Here is a 16,481-nt window from a genome sequence, read left to right as displayed (position 1 = left end):
TAATGGCATGAAGTAGATGCTCATGGAATGAATGAAAGCTGAGTATTACAGATGGATTGTATTGCACATATGGTTAGCTATTTATGTAGAGATGCACACTCACATATTCCAGCTATATAATTTGTATGATAAATATATATACCTGGGAATTTTTAGTTAAAAATATTTACTTTCATAACAGAAAGTGAGTGCAAATTATGGCAATTTTGAAGTGTCTAATGCTTTGTACATTAAGATGACAAATTGTTCTTTCCCAATAATTCCTATTTAGTGACAAAGTTTTCTGCTTGATTGCTCATTATTTCATTGTACTGTTACTGATATTGTATTTGATGCAAGAGTGGAATTTGTTGTTCCATGTCATTAAATAAATTCTCAGGGATATAATTTATTTCACTCCTTAGAGAATAGAAGGAATTTAGTAGTTTTGAAGCATGTGCCTGTCTTCCAGGGAGTTAGAAAAACACAAAACACCTTGTTGCAAATTTTTTTTTCACTAATAAAGACAGGTTTCTTTTTCTGGGAAAGTAATGTTGAAAAAGGGATGTGCTTGGGATGTGGTGAAGGTGGGCTGTACTTTAAGGCTTAAGACCACTTGTCCTTCAGGGCTAGAGAGAACCCACAGCTGCCTGTCCCTCCAACCTGAAGGACATTTCCTTCCTTAGTCCCTCTCCTGGCATCCTGTTCTCATCCTTCACAGTATTTATCACAATTGTGAATTATGTATTTGTGAGAGATTAAATATGGCTGCAAGTTCTTTTTTTCTTCCATCAGGAAGAGGTGGAGTCTGGGCAGGCTCTAGGACTACTAGACCAATGGAACGTGGTGGAAATTATGGTGTAAGTTTCCAGGCTCAGACCTTAATAAACTGGTAGCTTCTGCTTCCTGTCTTTTGGAAGACTTTCTGGAGCCCCGAGCCACTAAGCAAGAAAACTGACTACCCTGACACTGCCTTGCTGCAGAGTCCCTGCACAGACACCTGGTCAACTATCCCTACTGAGCCCGTCTTTCAGCTATCCTTGTCAAGGCATATGACATGCTGCTGAACTGCTTGGGACCCTCCAGACTATACCATATCTGCTGGTTAGATGCTATTGTGTGACCTCCATCGACACTATGTGGAACAGAACTGCCTAGATGAACTGACCCTCAACATTGTTGAATATAATAAAACGGTTAATGCTTTAAGACGTCACATTTGGAGCAGTTTGTTATGTAGTAATAGACAACTGGAACAACATTCATTAATGTTATTTATTCATTACTATCTATTATCTCCTTTAGACTGTAAACACCATGAGGAAAACAAGGACTGTATCTGTCTTATTTACCACTGCATGCTTGCACACACAGTAGGAGCTTAATAAATATTTATTTAAAGAATGAATGAAAGTTCCATGACAGAAGTTGAGTCAGCAGGGCAGAGTAGAATCAGTGTACAATCTAGGTGTGGATCCGCTCTACTCAGACTCCTTGGTTTTCCTCCAGTGTATGTCTGTGTTCTCATATTAAAACTCTTCTGCTTTGTTTGCATGTGATGCATTCTGAGGCTAAGGATGCTATTTGTCATGTTCTGGAACATGACATATGCTCAATTTTCTCTGAGAGATGATAGCAAAAGGGTGAGAGCATTGCCTGAGTCTGAAATTACTTAAAAAGTAGTTTGTGTGTCTATCTATGTATCTATGTATCTATGTATCTATCTATCCATCCATCCATCTATCATCTATCTATCTATCTAATCTATCATAGATTTGGATCTGATGCAAAACTTGAAAAATAATTCTTGGGTTTATTGGCATTTGATACCTCAATGTACACAGAAAGCAAATTATGCTTATAGTAGGAAGGATGGCTTTCTTGCCTGATTTGCTTTGATAGTCAAACTTCCACTTTCTTGGTGTCCACAAATTGTAACCATTAGTAAGGCATTCATTAAAAAGTGAAATGCTGGTTAAAGGGAGTTCTGGTCAAGATGGCGGCATAGATGGTTCCTAGTGTTCCTCTCTTCCACAAAGTGACTAATTTGCAACTATTAAAAAGCAACAACAGGAGGCCCAAGATCTGTGCCAGAACAGGCAGGAGCTGAGGGCAGTGGGACCTCAGTCCAGGCCAGTGTCTGCCACCCAGGGAGGCCTGAGAGCCACAGGGCCCACACACCACGAGTCAGCAATGCTAGAAAAGGCAGGCACCATGAGACCTCCAGCCTAGGTTGGCCCCTGCCACTTAGAGAGACTTAAGAGTCTCTCGGCTCACATGCCCTGAGACAGCCAAGCCGGAAAAGAAAGGCACTGCAGGACACCCAGCCAAGGCTAGTTTCTGCTACCCAGAATTGGCAGTCCCTTCAGGATCCAAGCCAGGCATCAGGGTGAAATGAGTGGACTGTGATACCCCCTGCCACAATGACAAAACACCAAAGGAAAGATACCAGAAATACGAAAAATCAAGAAAGTACACCACAACCAAAGGAAAATAACTCTCAAGCTCTAGATCCTATAGAACAGGACATCCTTGAAATGAATGACAAACAATTTTGAGCAACAATTCTAAGGAAACTAAATGAGATACAAGAAAACTCAGTTAGACAACACAATGAAATGAGAAAAAATATACAGGATCTGAAAGAAGAAATGTACAAAGAAATCAGTGCCTTGAAAAAGAATGTAGCAGAGCTTGTGGAGCTGAAGGATTCATTCAATGAAATAAAAAACACAACAGAGAGTCTAACCAGCAGGCTAGAACAAGCAGAAGAGAGAATTTCTGACCTTGAAGATGGGCTGTTTGAATTAAAACAGGTGGACCAGAAAAAGAAAAAAAGAATTAAAAAAATTGAAGAAAATCTAAGAGAGATAACAGACAACCTTACCCTGGGTAATTTATAAAGAACAGAGGTTTATTTGGTTTACAATTCTGGGACAGCTGCATCTGGCATGGGCCTCAGGCTGCTTCTACTCATGGCAGAAAGTGGCAGGCAGCTAGTGGCTATAAGCAGATCACATTGTGAGAGGAAGCAAGAGAGACAGAGAGCAGGTGCTAGGATCTTTTGAAACAACCAGCTCTCACGGGAACTAAAAGAGTGAGAACTCTCTCACTAATCCCCCCTCCCCTAGGGACAGCATTAATCCTTTCATGACAGATCTGCCCCCATGACTCAGTCAGTTTCCAGCACTGCCACATTAGGGATCAAATTTCCACATGAGCTTTGGAGGGGATAACACATCCAAACTCCACCAGGGTTCAAGAAGAAATTAAACAGGAAATCAAAATATTTCTTGAAACTAATGAAAATAATGGCACATCATACCAAAACCTGTGGGATACTGCAAAAGCAGTACTAAGGAGTAAATTTATCGCATTAAATGCTTACTTTAGAAGAATAATAAGATGGCAAATAAACAACCTAACACTTCACCTTAAAGAATTAAAAAGACAAGAACAATCCATACCCAAAGTTGGTAGATGGAAAGAACTAATTAAGATCAGAGCAGAACTAAATGAAATAGAAACCCAAAAAACAATACAAAAGATCAATGAAACAAATAGTTGTTTTTTTGAAAAGAGTAATAAAATTGACAAACCTTTAGCAAGGCTAACTAAGAAGAGGGAATACCCAAATAACAAAAATTAGAAATGAAAAGGTGATGTTACAACTGCTACCTCAGAAATACAAGGAACCATTAGAGACTACTATAAACAACTATATGCCAACAGATTTGAAAATCTGGAGAAAATGGATAAATTTATGGACAGATACAAACTACCAAAACCGAGGCAAGAATATGTAGAAAATCTGAACAGACCAATAACAATAAAAGAGATTGAAGCTATTATCAGAGGGTTCCCAACAAGTAAAAGCCCAGGACTGGATGGGTTCACTGCAGAGTTCTACCAAACCTTGAAAGAGGAACTGATACCAATTCACTACAAACTGTTCCAAAAGATTGAAACAGAGGCCATTCTCCCAAACTCATTCTATGAGGGAAACATCACCTTGAAACCAAAACCAGACAAAGATACATCAAAAATAGAAAACTACAGGCCAATATCCTTGATGAATATAGATGCAAAAATCCTCAATAAAATAATGGCTAACAGAATACAGAAATGCATACGCAAAATTATACACAAATCAAGTGGGATTCATCCTAGGGATGCAAGGTTGGTTCAACAAATGCAAATCAATAAATGTGATACACCACATCAATAAAAGCAAAGACAAAGACCCTATGATCATCTCTGTAGATGCTGAAAAAGCATTTGACAATATTCAAAATTCGTTCATGATAAAGACTCTCTACAAGTTAGGTATAGAAGGAAATTATTTCAACACAATTAAAGCCATATATGATAAGTCCATTGCCAATATCATTTTGAATGGGGGGGGGGGAAAGCTTTCAGCTTTTCCCTTAAGAATTGGAACTAGACAAGGATGCCCACTCTCACCACTCCTATTCAACATAGTGTTGAAAGTATTAGCCAGAGCAATCAGAGAAGAGAAGGAAATAAAGGGCATCTGGATTGGAAAAGATGAAGTCAAACTCTCCCTGTTTTCAGATGATATGATCCTGTATACTGAACAGCCTAAAGCCTCTACCAAAAAACTCCTAGAGTTGACAAATGATTTCAGCAAAGTTGCAGGATACAAAATCAACACACAAAAATCAATAGCATTTCTATACTCCAACAGTGAACATGAAGAAAAAGAAATCAAGAAAGCTAGCCCATTTACAATAGCCACCAAAAAAATAAAATACTTAAGAATAAAGTTAACCCAGATGTGAAAAAGCTCTATGAAGAAATCTACAAACCACTGATGAGAGAAATTAAAAAGGACAGAAGAAGATGGAAAAATATCCCATGCTCTTGGATTGGAAGAATTAACACTGTGAAAATGTCCATGTTACCCAAAGTGATCTACAGATTCAATGAAATCCCCATCAAAATTCCAATGGTATTTTTCCTCAGAAATGGAAAAAACTATTCAGACAGTTATATGGAATACCAAAAGACCATGCATAGCCAAAGCAGTCCTGAGGGGGGCGGGAGGGGAAGCTGGAAGCATAACACTATCTGACTTTAAGCTATATTTCAAAGCTATAATAACCAAAACAGCATGGTACTGGCATAAAAACAGACACATGGATCAATGGAATAGAATAAAGAACCCAGAAATCAACCCATACACCTACAGCCATCTGATCTTTGACAAAGGCAGCAAGCCCACACACCGGTGAAGAGACTGCCTCTTCAACAAATGGTGTGGGGAAAACTGAATACTCATATGTAGGAAAATGAAACTAGACCCATACCTCTCACCATATGCCCAAATCAACTCAAAATGGATTAAAGAATCAAATATACATTCTGAAACAATAAAACTCCTTAAAGAAAATATAGGGGAAACACTGCAGGAAGTAGGAGTGTGTACAGATTTCATGAATAGGACCCCAAAAGCACAGACAACTAAAGGAAAAATAAACAAATGGGATTATATCAAAGTAAAGAGCTTCTGCACAGCAAAAGAAACAATCAACAGAGTGAAAAGACAACCAACAGAGTGGGTGAAAATATTTGTACAATATACATCTGACAAAGGATTAATATCCAGAATATGCAATGAACTCAAATAACTTTACAGCAAAAAACCAAATAGCCCAATTAAAAATTGGGCAAAGGAGCTGAATAGGCATTTCTCAACGGAAGATATACAAATGGCCAACAGACACATGAAAAGATGCTCAACATCACTCAGCATCTGGGAAATGCAAATCAAGACCACTTTGAGATACCATCTTACTCCAGTTAGGATGGCTAATACCCAAAAGACTGAGAATGATAAATGCTGGTGAGGTTGTGGAGAAAAGGGAACTCTCATACACTGTTGGTGGGACTGCAAAATGGTGCAGCCTTTATGGAAAATGGTATGGAGATTCCTCAAACAATTACAGATGGATCTACCATATGACCCAGCTATTCCACTGTTGGGAATATACCCAGAGGAATGGAAATGATCATGCCAAATGGATACCTGTACTCCAATGTTTATTGCAACACTATTTACAATAGCCAAGAGTTGGAACCAGCCCAAATGTCCATCATCGGATGAGTGGATACGGAATGGAATTCTATTCTACTATAAAGAAGGATGAAATACTACCATTTGCAACAACAATGGATGGACTTAGAGAAAATTATATTAAGTGAAACAAGTCAGGCACAGAAAGAGAAATACATGTTCTCACTTGTTTATGGGAGCTAAAAATAAAAAAAACCCACACAAACAAAGGGTGGGGGGTGGTGGAAGAAGACACAACAATCACAACAGTTCCTTGAACTCTTTAAGACAAGTGAACCGATATGTTGTTTTGGGGGAGTGGAGATAGGGATGGGGGAACGATGAATGGGTAAAGGGTCACGAAAATTGACGACAATGTATATTGAGAATTTAAAATTTAAAAAAAGGTAATCGTAAAAAAAAAAAGTGAAATGTTGGCATGGGATGCTTTGTCTTTTTAATACACAATTCTGTGTCTGTGCCAGCAATTCTAATTATTATTATTATAATAATTATTTTGTTTGGTTGCATTTTCACCTTCCATACCATAGTGTATGATAAATATTTGGCAACTCTTGAAGCATCTTCATTAACTTCTCTGAGATTCTTTTTCATCTTCTAGATGATAGGTGTTTTGGAAAAGGCCAAGGGTGTATGGCTGCTGAGGTGGCTTGTCAATACAATATCATTCTGAGTGCTTTTAGTAAAAGTATTTTGTTTTCTTTTCTTCAGAACAGCTTTTTATAGTGAATAAAAAAATGCCGTCATGACTTTTTAGCATGCTCAGTTTTAAATGGGTTATCCTTTTTGAATGCACAACATTAACACTATCCCTTGGCTAGGAGGTGGATGTGTACTAAGACAATTGGATAATGGACTGGATACTTACTTTCTCACAATTTGGCCATTTTAAGTTCGGTAAACCAGAGTCCTAAAAGCCCTCTCATTTCATTTATACATATATTTTTTCCTGATGCAGATTTTAAAGAATTTGATGGCAGTGTAGTCAGAGATAATGCAAAAAGTAGTGCCTGGTAATAATTTATTAATGTGATTAGTACTACGGAAGAATGAGGGAGCAATTCCATTTAGGAGTTCCGTTGGGTATAGGTGTGCAAGTGGTTAGGGGAAAGGGTGCTCATGTTGTCAGTGATCATGTTAAAAGCTATGTTGCACCAACGCAGTTTTAAAATTTCATTCATGGTTGAAGGTAATCAAGAAAAGTTGGTGTTTTAGTCAGATTTCATTTAGTTACAAATGATAACAACAGAACTCAAACTATCTTTAAAAAAGATAAAATTTATTGGCGCATGTGATTGAAAAGTCTAGGTCTTCAGGCATGGTTGAATCCAGGTGCTCAAGTCATGTTACAATGTTGGATTCATTCTGAGGAAGGCTTTTTCTAAGTGGAGGTAAAGGTGGCCTTAAGCAACTCCAGGCTTTTATAGTCCTTACAACTTACAATTTCCAGAGAACACAGAGTAGATTCTTTTCTAAAAACTTCAGCAAAAATCCTGGAGGTGATTCTCATTGGCCTTATTTAGCTCATATAATTATCCCCCAACCAATAACAGTGGCTAGAAGGAGGATGTGTTCTAATTATCCAAATCAGGGCCATGTGCTTACCCTTGGAACTTAGAAATAAGATCAACCCCAAGAGAGCCATGTTGATTAAAAATGGTGGCAGGGTGGTTCCTCACAGGAGAACCTCAAGGCCTATTCCATTGTGGTTGTTTATTAGTCTTCTGGAATCCTAGGAACAAAGAGTGGTTGCTTCCCGAATTGAGATTCAGGTAGGAGATCTGAATCTAGATGCATTCTACCATTCACTTACTTAATGATTGAGGGCTGGCCACTTTCCCTCATGGGCTCTCAGATTCCATATTTGTAAGGTGAAGAGTTTGGACCAGGTGATTCTGATAGTCCCATCTGGCTCAAAGATGCTAGTTTTCTTTACCCTAGTTTGCAAACTTCCAGGGGGTGAAGAATGGTGATGCGCTACACAGACTGCAGGCGTTTCTGATTCTGGTGTCGATGGCGGTGGTGACAACGGCAGTCCCACACTCTATTAGAAACAGCCCCATTCTTCGATGCTCTCAGAGAAGCTGCTTCAGAGCTCTTTCCCTCACTTCCTCCATAGCTAAGCAGCAATGCTTGCAAGAGACATTCTGGCTGCTGTAAGGTCACTGGGATAAATGGGAAGGTTGGCCGATTGCCTGAAAACGAGTTTGGCTTAAAAGTTCCTTGCCCAAGAAATGGAAAGAAAAGATCCTGCTGGGATAGCCAAGGGGAAAGAGACGAGTGAGTGACCTCTTTAGAAAGAACTGCAGCCCTGGAAATCTGACTAATGGCTGGAGAGGGTACGTGATGATAACTCACAGCGGCCACTTGGATTTAATTATAGCAACATTTGCAGACAATAAGTGGGTCTTGAGTGAAGCCGGCCTGATGAGATGGCGGTGAGAAAAGCTAATCTGGATTTCTGGCCAAAAGGATGGATGAGAAATGGCTTGAGAACATTTCCTCTAGGATATGTATATATATGTATATTTTCTATCACCATGGTCAAATATTTATTAAGGTTCCTGGGGTGAAGATGGTATTGTTCTAAACTGTGGAAAGAGAAGTGGACTTGGAGTTAGAAGACCTGGGCTCACTTGTGAATTTTCTACTTATTCAGTGGGCCTCATTTTCATCCTTTGCCAAATGAGGAGCTTTGTTCTTTGCAGTCTTGAAAATTAGTAATTTTTGAGACTAGAGATTTGCTAAGGTATATTCTATTTCTTTAAACATCTATGCCTTTTTACTTCTGTTCCCTATGTATAATAAAAAAAAGATGAGATTCCTGACTTCTAGGTACTCTCAATAAAAAGGACTCATTAGAGTAGTAGAAAATTTAATAATTCTTAATAATAAGCTGTCAGTAGGATCCTAAGAGTAAAAATATGATTTGAACAGTAAAGTCAAACATTTTTTGACTATTTGTTTACTGAGTATCTATTACATGTCAGCACTGTGTTTGGTGCTTTACAAACATAGACCAATGCTGTGGAGTAGGTTTTACTAAACTCATTTTAAAGGCCAGATAGGTTAAAAACTTGCTTGAACAAATAGAATGTACATTAATGAGTCTCTAGTCTCAAAATTAACTTTCAAGACTGCAAAAAACCAAAGCTGCTCATTTTGCAAATGATGAAAAAGAGGTTTAGTGAATATGTGGAGACTCCAGAAATGAACCAGGCAGGTTTTCTAACTCCAAATGAGGTACGTAACCTTATAAGGAATGTAGCTGTGATTTAGGTACTTCTAAATCCGAGGGCTGTTCTCTTAGCACCCTGCTATGCCTCTGCTCTGTTCCTCTTTCCTGTACCTCCTTTCTGGGTCTCATTAAATGCAGGCAGCTTGGGAGTTTCTGGTCCTAGGAACTATCCTCTAGAAGTAGGTTTCTGTCAGATCTCTGGGGTGTGTGAAGTCCAGGCTTTGTGAATGGTGAATACAAGGCTCATTTGCAGTTACATAGAGTCTGAAAGGGTTTGGGGAATGGGACCCTGGAGTCTGTGAAGGGCTGTGGCTAGGACCTTGCACTCAGCTAGCACTGCAAGAATTTTGGTTGGTGATGATGATTGTTCTCCACCTTCTTCAAATGAATTACATTTTTCATGAAAATAAGTTGCTTTGCTTGCTCCTATATGCAGTGGAGTTGTGCACTCCAAGGGGATGGTCCTAAAAGATTCTGATTGTATCTCATATCTATGTAGTATTCATGACTCTCGAATGATTATTTTCCTTTGGCTAAATCATCTTATTTTGCTGCTTACAAGTCTTCCCAAAGTGTGATGGCTTAGAACAAACATATATTTAGATTATGATTCTGTGGGTCAACAGATAGGGCTGGATTCAGTTGGGTGATTCTTCTGGTCTTGAATTGCCTTGGTCTTGCATCTATTGCCAGCCAGCTAGGTGGCTCTGCTTTTGGGGTTGGCTGGTTGTTGGCTGGAGAGAGGGGGCAACTGGGGCATATGTCCTTATCATCCAGCAGGATAACCTGGGCTTGTTCACCTGATTTGCAGGACAGAGTTCTGAGAGAGAGAACTGCTCAAGTTCTTTCAGGTCTTAAAACTGTCATAACGTTACTTCTGCTGTATTCTATTTGTGAAACAAGTCACAAAATCTGCCTAGATTCAACAGGTTGTGAATAGCTTCCACTATTTAATGGGATGACCTGCAAAGTTACATTGCAAAGGAGCATTCATACAGGGAAGCACTCTGTTGCATCACTTTTTGTGAACAGTCTACCACAGCCATTCCTATTGGCATTTAGCTGATGAATGACCCTATAGGTTGAAACAGTTGCTGTAAAATCATAGCACCCTACCGTAAAAAATAGAGCATAGTCTTCAGTGAATAAATGGAGCTTTGATTGCAGATTTTTGTTCTTTTCTCATTTCAGAAGGAACTTAGGGTGTCTTGCAGAGCTATGTATAGCAGGACAAGGTAAAAGAGAAAATGGAAGGCTTAGGGAAAATCAAAGTGGGAGAAAAAGGTGAAGATAGGAGCATAGTCAGTATAAGAACACATGCTCAGATTTCAGGTCCAGGTGCTGTACAGGTGCTAGAAGTGGGCTACACATTTAGATCTGGGCTCCAAATAGTAGCCAAAGTACAGAGAGGAACACAATCAGTTGTGTGAACTATGGTGTCCATAAGAGAGAAGGAAGCTAGTGTTCGAGTTTGCTGTTAGATGTGATAGGTCAGAGTTGATATTAAGTATAGCACAGGAAGGGAGCTTTTCTCTGTGCCATGTAGGAAAACTAGTGGTATAAAATGGACTAAGCAAAATTTGAAAAAAGGCTGAGTAATGGTGCTCCAAGTCAATATGTATATATTGAGTATATCTGATGATAACTAAAGCTTACAGTCACATTTCACATGTTACAGGTGCTTTAAAGGTTATGAGTTCTGTGCATCATTGGTTTGTTGTTGCTAACAATGGTGAGAGATGAATAGGGCAGATATGGTAATACTACCTTTATTTAACAGACAGGGAAACTCAGGGAGGTCAAGTGACTTGTTCAAGGTTATATAGTGTAATAAGATGTATCTCCTGCCTTCCATGTCAGTGCACTGTTCTGGAAAAAGTGGATGAGACACTGGAAGACACAGAAGAGTGCCAAGGTCTCAAGAAGCTACGAATTCTTTGGGGAGAAAAGATTTAATAACAGTAACAATAATGATAAGATTATTTTTTCTTAACTTCTTTTTATATGTATTATTTCTTTTGGTTTTTGCACAGTCCCTTTGAACTATTATTCCTGTTTTACAGATGGTAAGCAGGGGCTCAAAGAGCATAAATAACTTGACCGTGATCTCTTGGTGTTGGAATGCTGGTTTGTAACGCTAGGTCTCTAAATTCTGGAGACTTTCCACTAGCTGAAGCTGGCTGAGACTCAAGTAGACTTGATGTTAGTAGGGAACACACTAAAATAGTGTGTAACTGTATTCAAACAGAGCCTTAATCAGAAGAAGCAGAGGCCAGTAGAGATGAAATTGGTAAGGGAGAATTCATAGAGGAACAGAGAATTAGCTGAAACTCAAAGGACTGGCAAAGATGTGAATAGGAAGGGAAGGCCAGAGAGTAGGCCAGGTGGGAGCGAACGGCACAAGGACAGGTGCAGAAGGAGAAGAGGCATGTTCAGGGCAATGGTGAAAAAAAGTAGTCTGATTATATTGGACAATTACTTAAAAATTTTATTAAGCACAAATTTAGTGAGAACTTATTGAATACTGAAGGTAAAAGTGAAGATGAGTTAGATTTGAACTGGTTCTCAAAAAGCTCAATAGACAAACATAAAAACAACCATGCGGAAAGTGGTAGAAACTGATATGGGGGAAATACTGGCTGACCAAATAATGGGAGAATTGTCAGAATGAGACTCTTGAGCTTGATTCTATTATTGGGGATAAGGAAAAAATAAAAAATAAAAGAAAAAATCCATCAGTTAGACAATATAAAGATTTTGTAAGCCAGGTCACAGAGGTAGGGAGGAAACAGTCCTAATGTCAACTATTGAATAGAAACTCTAGTAGCAAGACCCTTGGCCTTGAGAGTCATGGAGAGAGTGTAAGTCCACATCCTTGAGCCAAACTGTGGCAGAAAGGTTGAGCATCTTGAATGCAGGAGATGCCAGCAGATTACCTTGGCTCTGTCATGAGCCCTGATCTGCAGAGAGTAGTTAGAGCTAAAATATATACTGATGTGACTGTCTTTAAAAAAGTTATATTGTTATCTCTGATGATAAATATAATATGTGCTCATTGTAGGAAATCTTAAAAATATAGAAAAAAATGAAAATCATCCATTAATATGCCACTCACTCAGAGAGTAACATTGTGAACCTTTTGAGGAACTTCCTCTAAACTTTTTCCTAGTCATTTGTCTTACATAGCAGTATTCATCCAATTACTCTTCTGTGTGGAGGAGACAGCAATTGCTCAATTCTTGCCTTCATCTTTGATAATTTGTTTAGGAGTCTTAGAAATGGAATCACTTTGTTGTATTAAGGATTGTTGTATTACTAACATTATTTATGGGAAATGTGTAGCAATTTTTACTCTCATAATACATGATAATGTTCATCTTAATGCACCTTTGCCAGTCTTGAGTGTAATCATTAAAAATAAATCTGTTCCCCCAAGCCCATAAACCCCATATAATCATGCATCAGACAAATCATAGTAGAGAGACATTTTACAAAATACCTGATGAGTACTCCTTAAGACTGTCAAAGACATCAAAAACAAGAGAAGCTGGAGAAACTGTCACAGCCAAGAGGAGTCTAAGGAGACACGATGGCTACATGTAATGTGGTGTCCTGGATGAGATCTTAGAACAGAAAAACAACATTAGGTAAAACTAAGGGAATCTAAATAAAGTCAGAACTTTAATTAATACTAATGTTTCAGTATTGGTTAATCAATTATATCAAATTTACCATGGAATATTCTAATAATAGGGGAACCTGAGTGTGGGATATATCTTCACAGTTTTTCTGTAAATATAAAGCTGTTCTTAAAATAAGTTTATTAAAAAATAAAAAAATAAAGCACACGCATACAAAGTACAACAGAGAATGTAATTGAAGTAAATAGGTAACTATAAATATATTTTTAAAAATTTGCTAAAATTACTAATCTATACCTAACAATGTGAGTCGCTTACAATTCATAAAGTTTTCTTGAAATAACCAGAGATCGTGGATAAAGTTACTGAAAAGGATCCCATATGAATACATATATTATATTGGACTGAAATTATGGTGCTTAAGAACATAGAGGCTGGAATGGACTTAAAGGGTTTAAACCCAGTTCTATTATTTATCAGCTATATAACCTTGGGTTAGTGATCTCATATGCCTTAGTTTTTAAGTCTGTAAACTAATGGTAAAAAAACAAGTAACCTGATTAAAAAAAATGGGCAAAGGAGCTGAATAGACATTTCTCAAAGGAAGACGTTCAAATGGTCAACAGATACATGAAAAAATTCTTGACATCGGTCAGCATCAGGGAAATACAAACCAAAAACACACCGAGACATCGTCGTGCCTCAGTTAGACTGGCTATCACCAAAAAGACAGAAAATAACAAATGCTAGCAAGGATGCAGAGAAAGATGAAAACTTCTACACTGTTGGTGGGACTGTAGATTAGTGCAGACATTATGGAAAACAGTATGGAGGTTTCTCAAACAACTACAGGTAGAAATGCCATATAATCCATCAATCCCACTTCTGGATATATACCCCAAGGAATGACATTCATCATGGTGAAGAGATACCTGCACTTTCATGTTTATTGCAGAGGCATTCACAACAGACAAGATATGGAACCAACCTAAATGTCCATCGACGGATGACTGGATCAGGAAAATGTGGTACATAACAGAATACTACCCATCCATAAAAAAGAGTGCAATTCTGCCATTTGCAGCACCATGGATGAGCTTGGAGAACATTATGTTAAGTGAAATAAGCCATGTACAGGAAGAGAAATACTGCATTTCCTCACTCATAAATGGGAGCCAAAAGGTAAAGAAAGAAATAACAAAGAAAGAAATATACAACAATCACAATAATACAATTGAACTTTCAAAAGGAGAGGATGGAATTGTGGTTACTAGAGGTGGGAAAGGAGGAAGAGGAGGGGGTTTAGTGAGAAATTAAGGGTCACAAAGAATGATTACATTTTGTAACAATGAATATGCTAATTATCCTGATATGATCATCACATATTGTACACAGGTATTGATATTCGATTCTGTACTCCACAGATGTGTACAATCAATTATATTTCAATAAAAAAACAGACTTCAGTGTGTTGTTCTGAGAATGAAATATATTGACATTTGTATAGCAATTAGAACCATGCTGGGCATTTAGTGCTGTGAAAGTGTATATTAATAATGATTAGTAATGAGAAAAAATAAATATCTTAATTTACTTATTGGATAAACATTTACTGAGTACCCCTGTGTGCCAAGCATTATGTTAAATGCTAAGGACACAGTTGTAAAAAAGACAGTGCCCTTACCTTAAAGGAATTTACTGTTTAGTCGGCAGAGACAAACAATAAACAAATAAATAAACAAGTAATTGTACATTGCAATAAGTACAAGGAAAGAAATAAGACAAAATTGACTGTAAAAAATGTCTTATTGTTTTAAACTTACATTTCTTTGATTCCTTGTTATACTGAACATGTTTTAATATATTTGTTAATGATTCTCAATGTTCAGTTTTCTTTTCTTAATTGTGTATGCCTTTTGTCTATGTTTCAGTTGAGTGAGTGTTTTTATATTGATTTGTAAGGTCTCTTATTTATTAAGGGTATTAAATCTTTTCTCTAGTTTTATATTTGCCTTTTAATTTTATTTCTGTTTTCAAAATATACATGTGCAAAATTTAATTATTATGTGGGCAGTTTTATTCCACTTATCCTTGAAACTTCCTCAATTGATTTTATGAAAAGTTTTATTTAATCCAAAAGCAAACATGTATTCAAATACATTTGAAAAAAATATTTGAGTTCATATTTTTACATTTAGTTCTTTTATTCATCTGAACTTTATTTCTGTGTAAGGAATGATGTAAAGATCAAACTGGATTTTTTTCCAGATCTGGTCAATTTCTTTAATAATCTTTTGTTTTTCTATTTATTTGTGACGCTATTACTGTCATGCCTTAAGTTCTTTTACAGGCTAAGTTTTACTTTTAGAATTTCTATTATATTTCTCTGATTTTAAAAACAATATTATACTCTTGATTCTTGTACCTTTTTAGTGATTTTTGCTATTGGTGTGGCAAGTGCGATTTCAACACTTTTTTTCCTTCTCCAACATTTTCAGTTATTTCTACCAATTTTATCTTTCAGATAACCTTTAGAGTTATGTTGACAAATTTCAATAAAAATTTAATTAACCTGTTGACTGGGATTTTATTAAAATCTCACACTATTGGAAAGAGTTGTTATCTTTACAGTATTTAATGTTCCATCTTAGGAATACGTTGCATTCATTAATTTGTAAGGTTTTCTTTCTTGCTTCTAAGTAAAATTATCCCCAAATTATTAAATAGTTAACTTTATCTCCATTGATTTGAATTGAAACTTTATATAAATATTCAATACTCACATGAATTCGGACCTAGTATATCTACTCATTTCCATGTATTAGTGTGTCTATTCCAGAACAAGGACATGTGGTTTAATTATTATACCTTCATAGTACATATTGATATCTGGTAGTGCAAAATTAATTACTTTTATTAATTACTTTTATTACAAAATTAATTACTTTTATTAATTACTTTTAATGTTTACATGTTTTCAACCCATTCCTCTTTGTCTTTTATTTTCCTTCTGCTGTTCTTAGATTTGCTTTACTGTTCTTCACTTCTAACTTCTGCTAAATGTTGAGTTGTTTTATTTTCAGTCTTTCTTAATTTATATAATTTTTAAGGGTGTAAATTGGGCTCTGATGATAGATTTGGCTGCAATGCGTAAATTCTATGTAACACAAACATTGTTCTTATTCTCTAATTATAATAATTATAATTTGGATTTTCCATTAACAGTTATTTAAGACAGGATTTTAAGATTTCAGAATGGTTGTTTTACTTTATTGTATAAACATTTTATTTATATATAAATATATTTTCTTGAGCGTGCTTTTTTATTAGGTTTTCTTCACACCACAGAACCTAATACACAGTTGATGTTGGTAATTTTTTTTATTGTGGGAAAACATATATGACATAAGGATTGCCATTTTAAGCATTTTTAAATCACGTAGAATTAATTACATTTTCAATGCTGTGTGTCTACTACCTCTGTTTCAAAATTTTTTTCATCATCCCAAACATAGACTCTGTATCC

The sequence above is a fragment of the Cynocephalus volans genome, chromosome 17 (genome assembly GCF_027409185.1).
Source record: "Cynocephalus volans isolate mCynVol1 chromosome 17, mCynVol1.pri, whole genome shotgun sequence".
Lineage (NCBI taxonomy): Eukaryota > Metazoa > Chordata > Mammalia > Dermoptera > Cynocephalidae > Cynocephalus > Cynocephalus volans.
The sequence above is the reverse complement of the archived record's forward strand: the minus strand, read 5'-3'. Positions refer to the sequence as shown.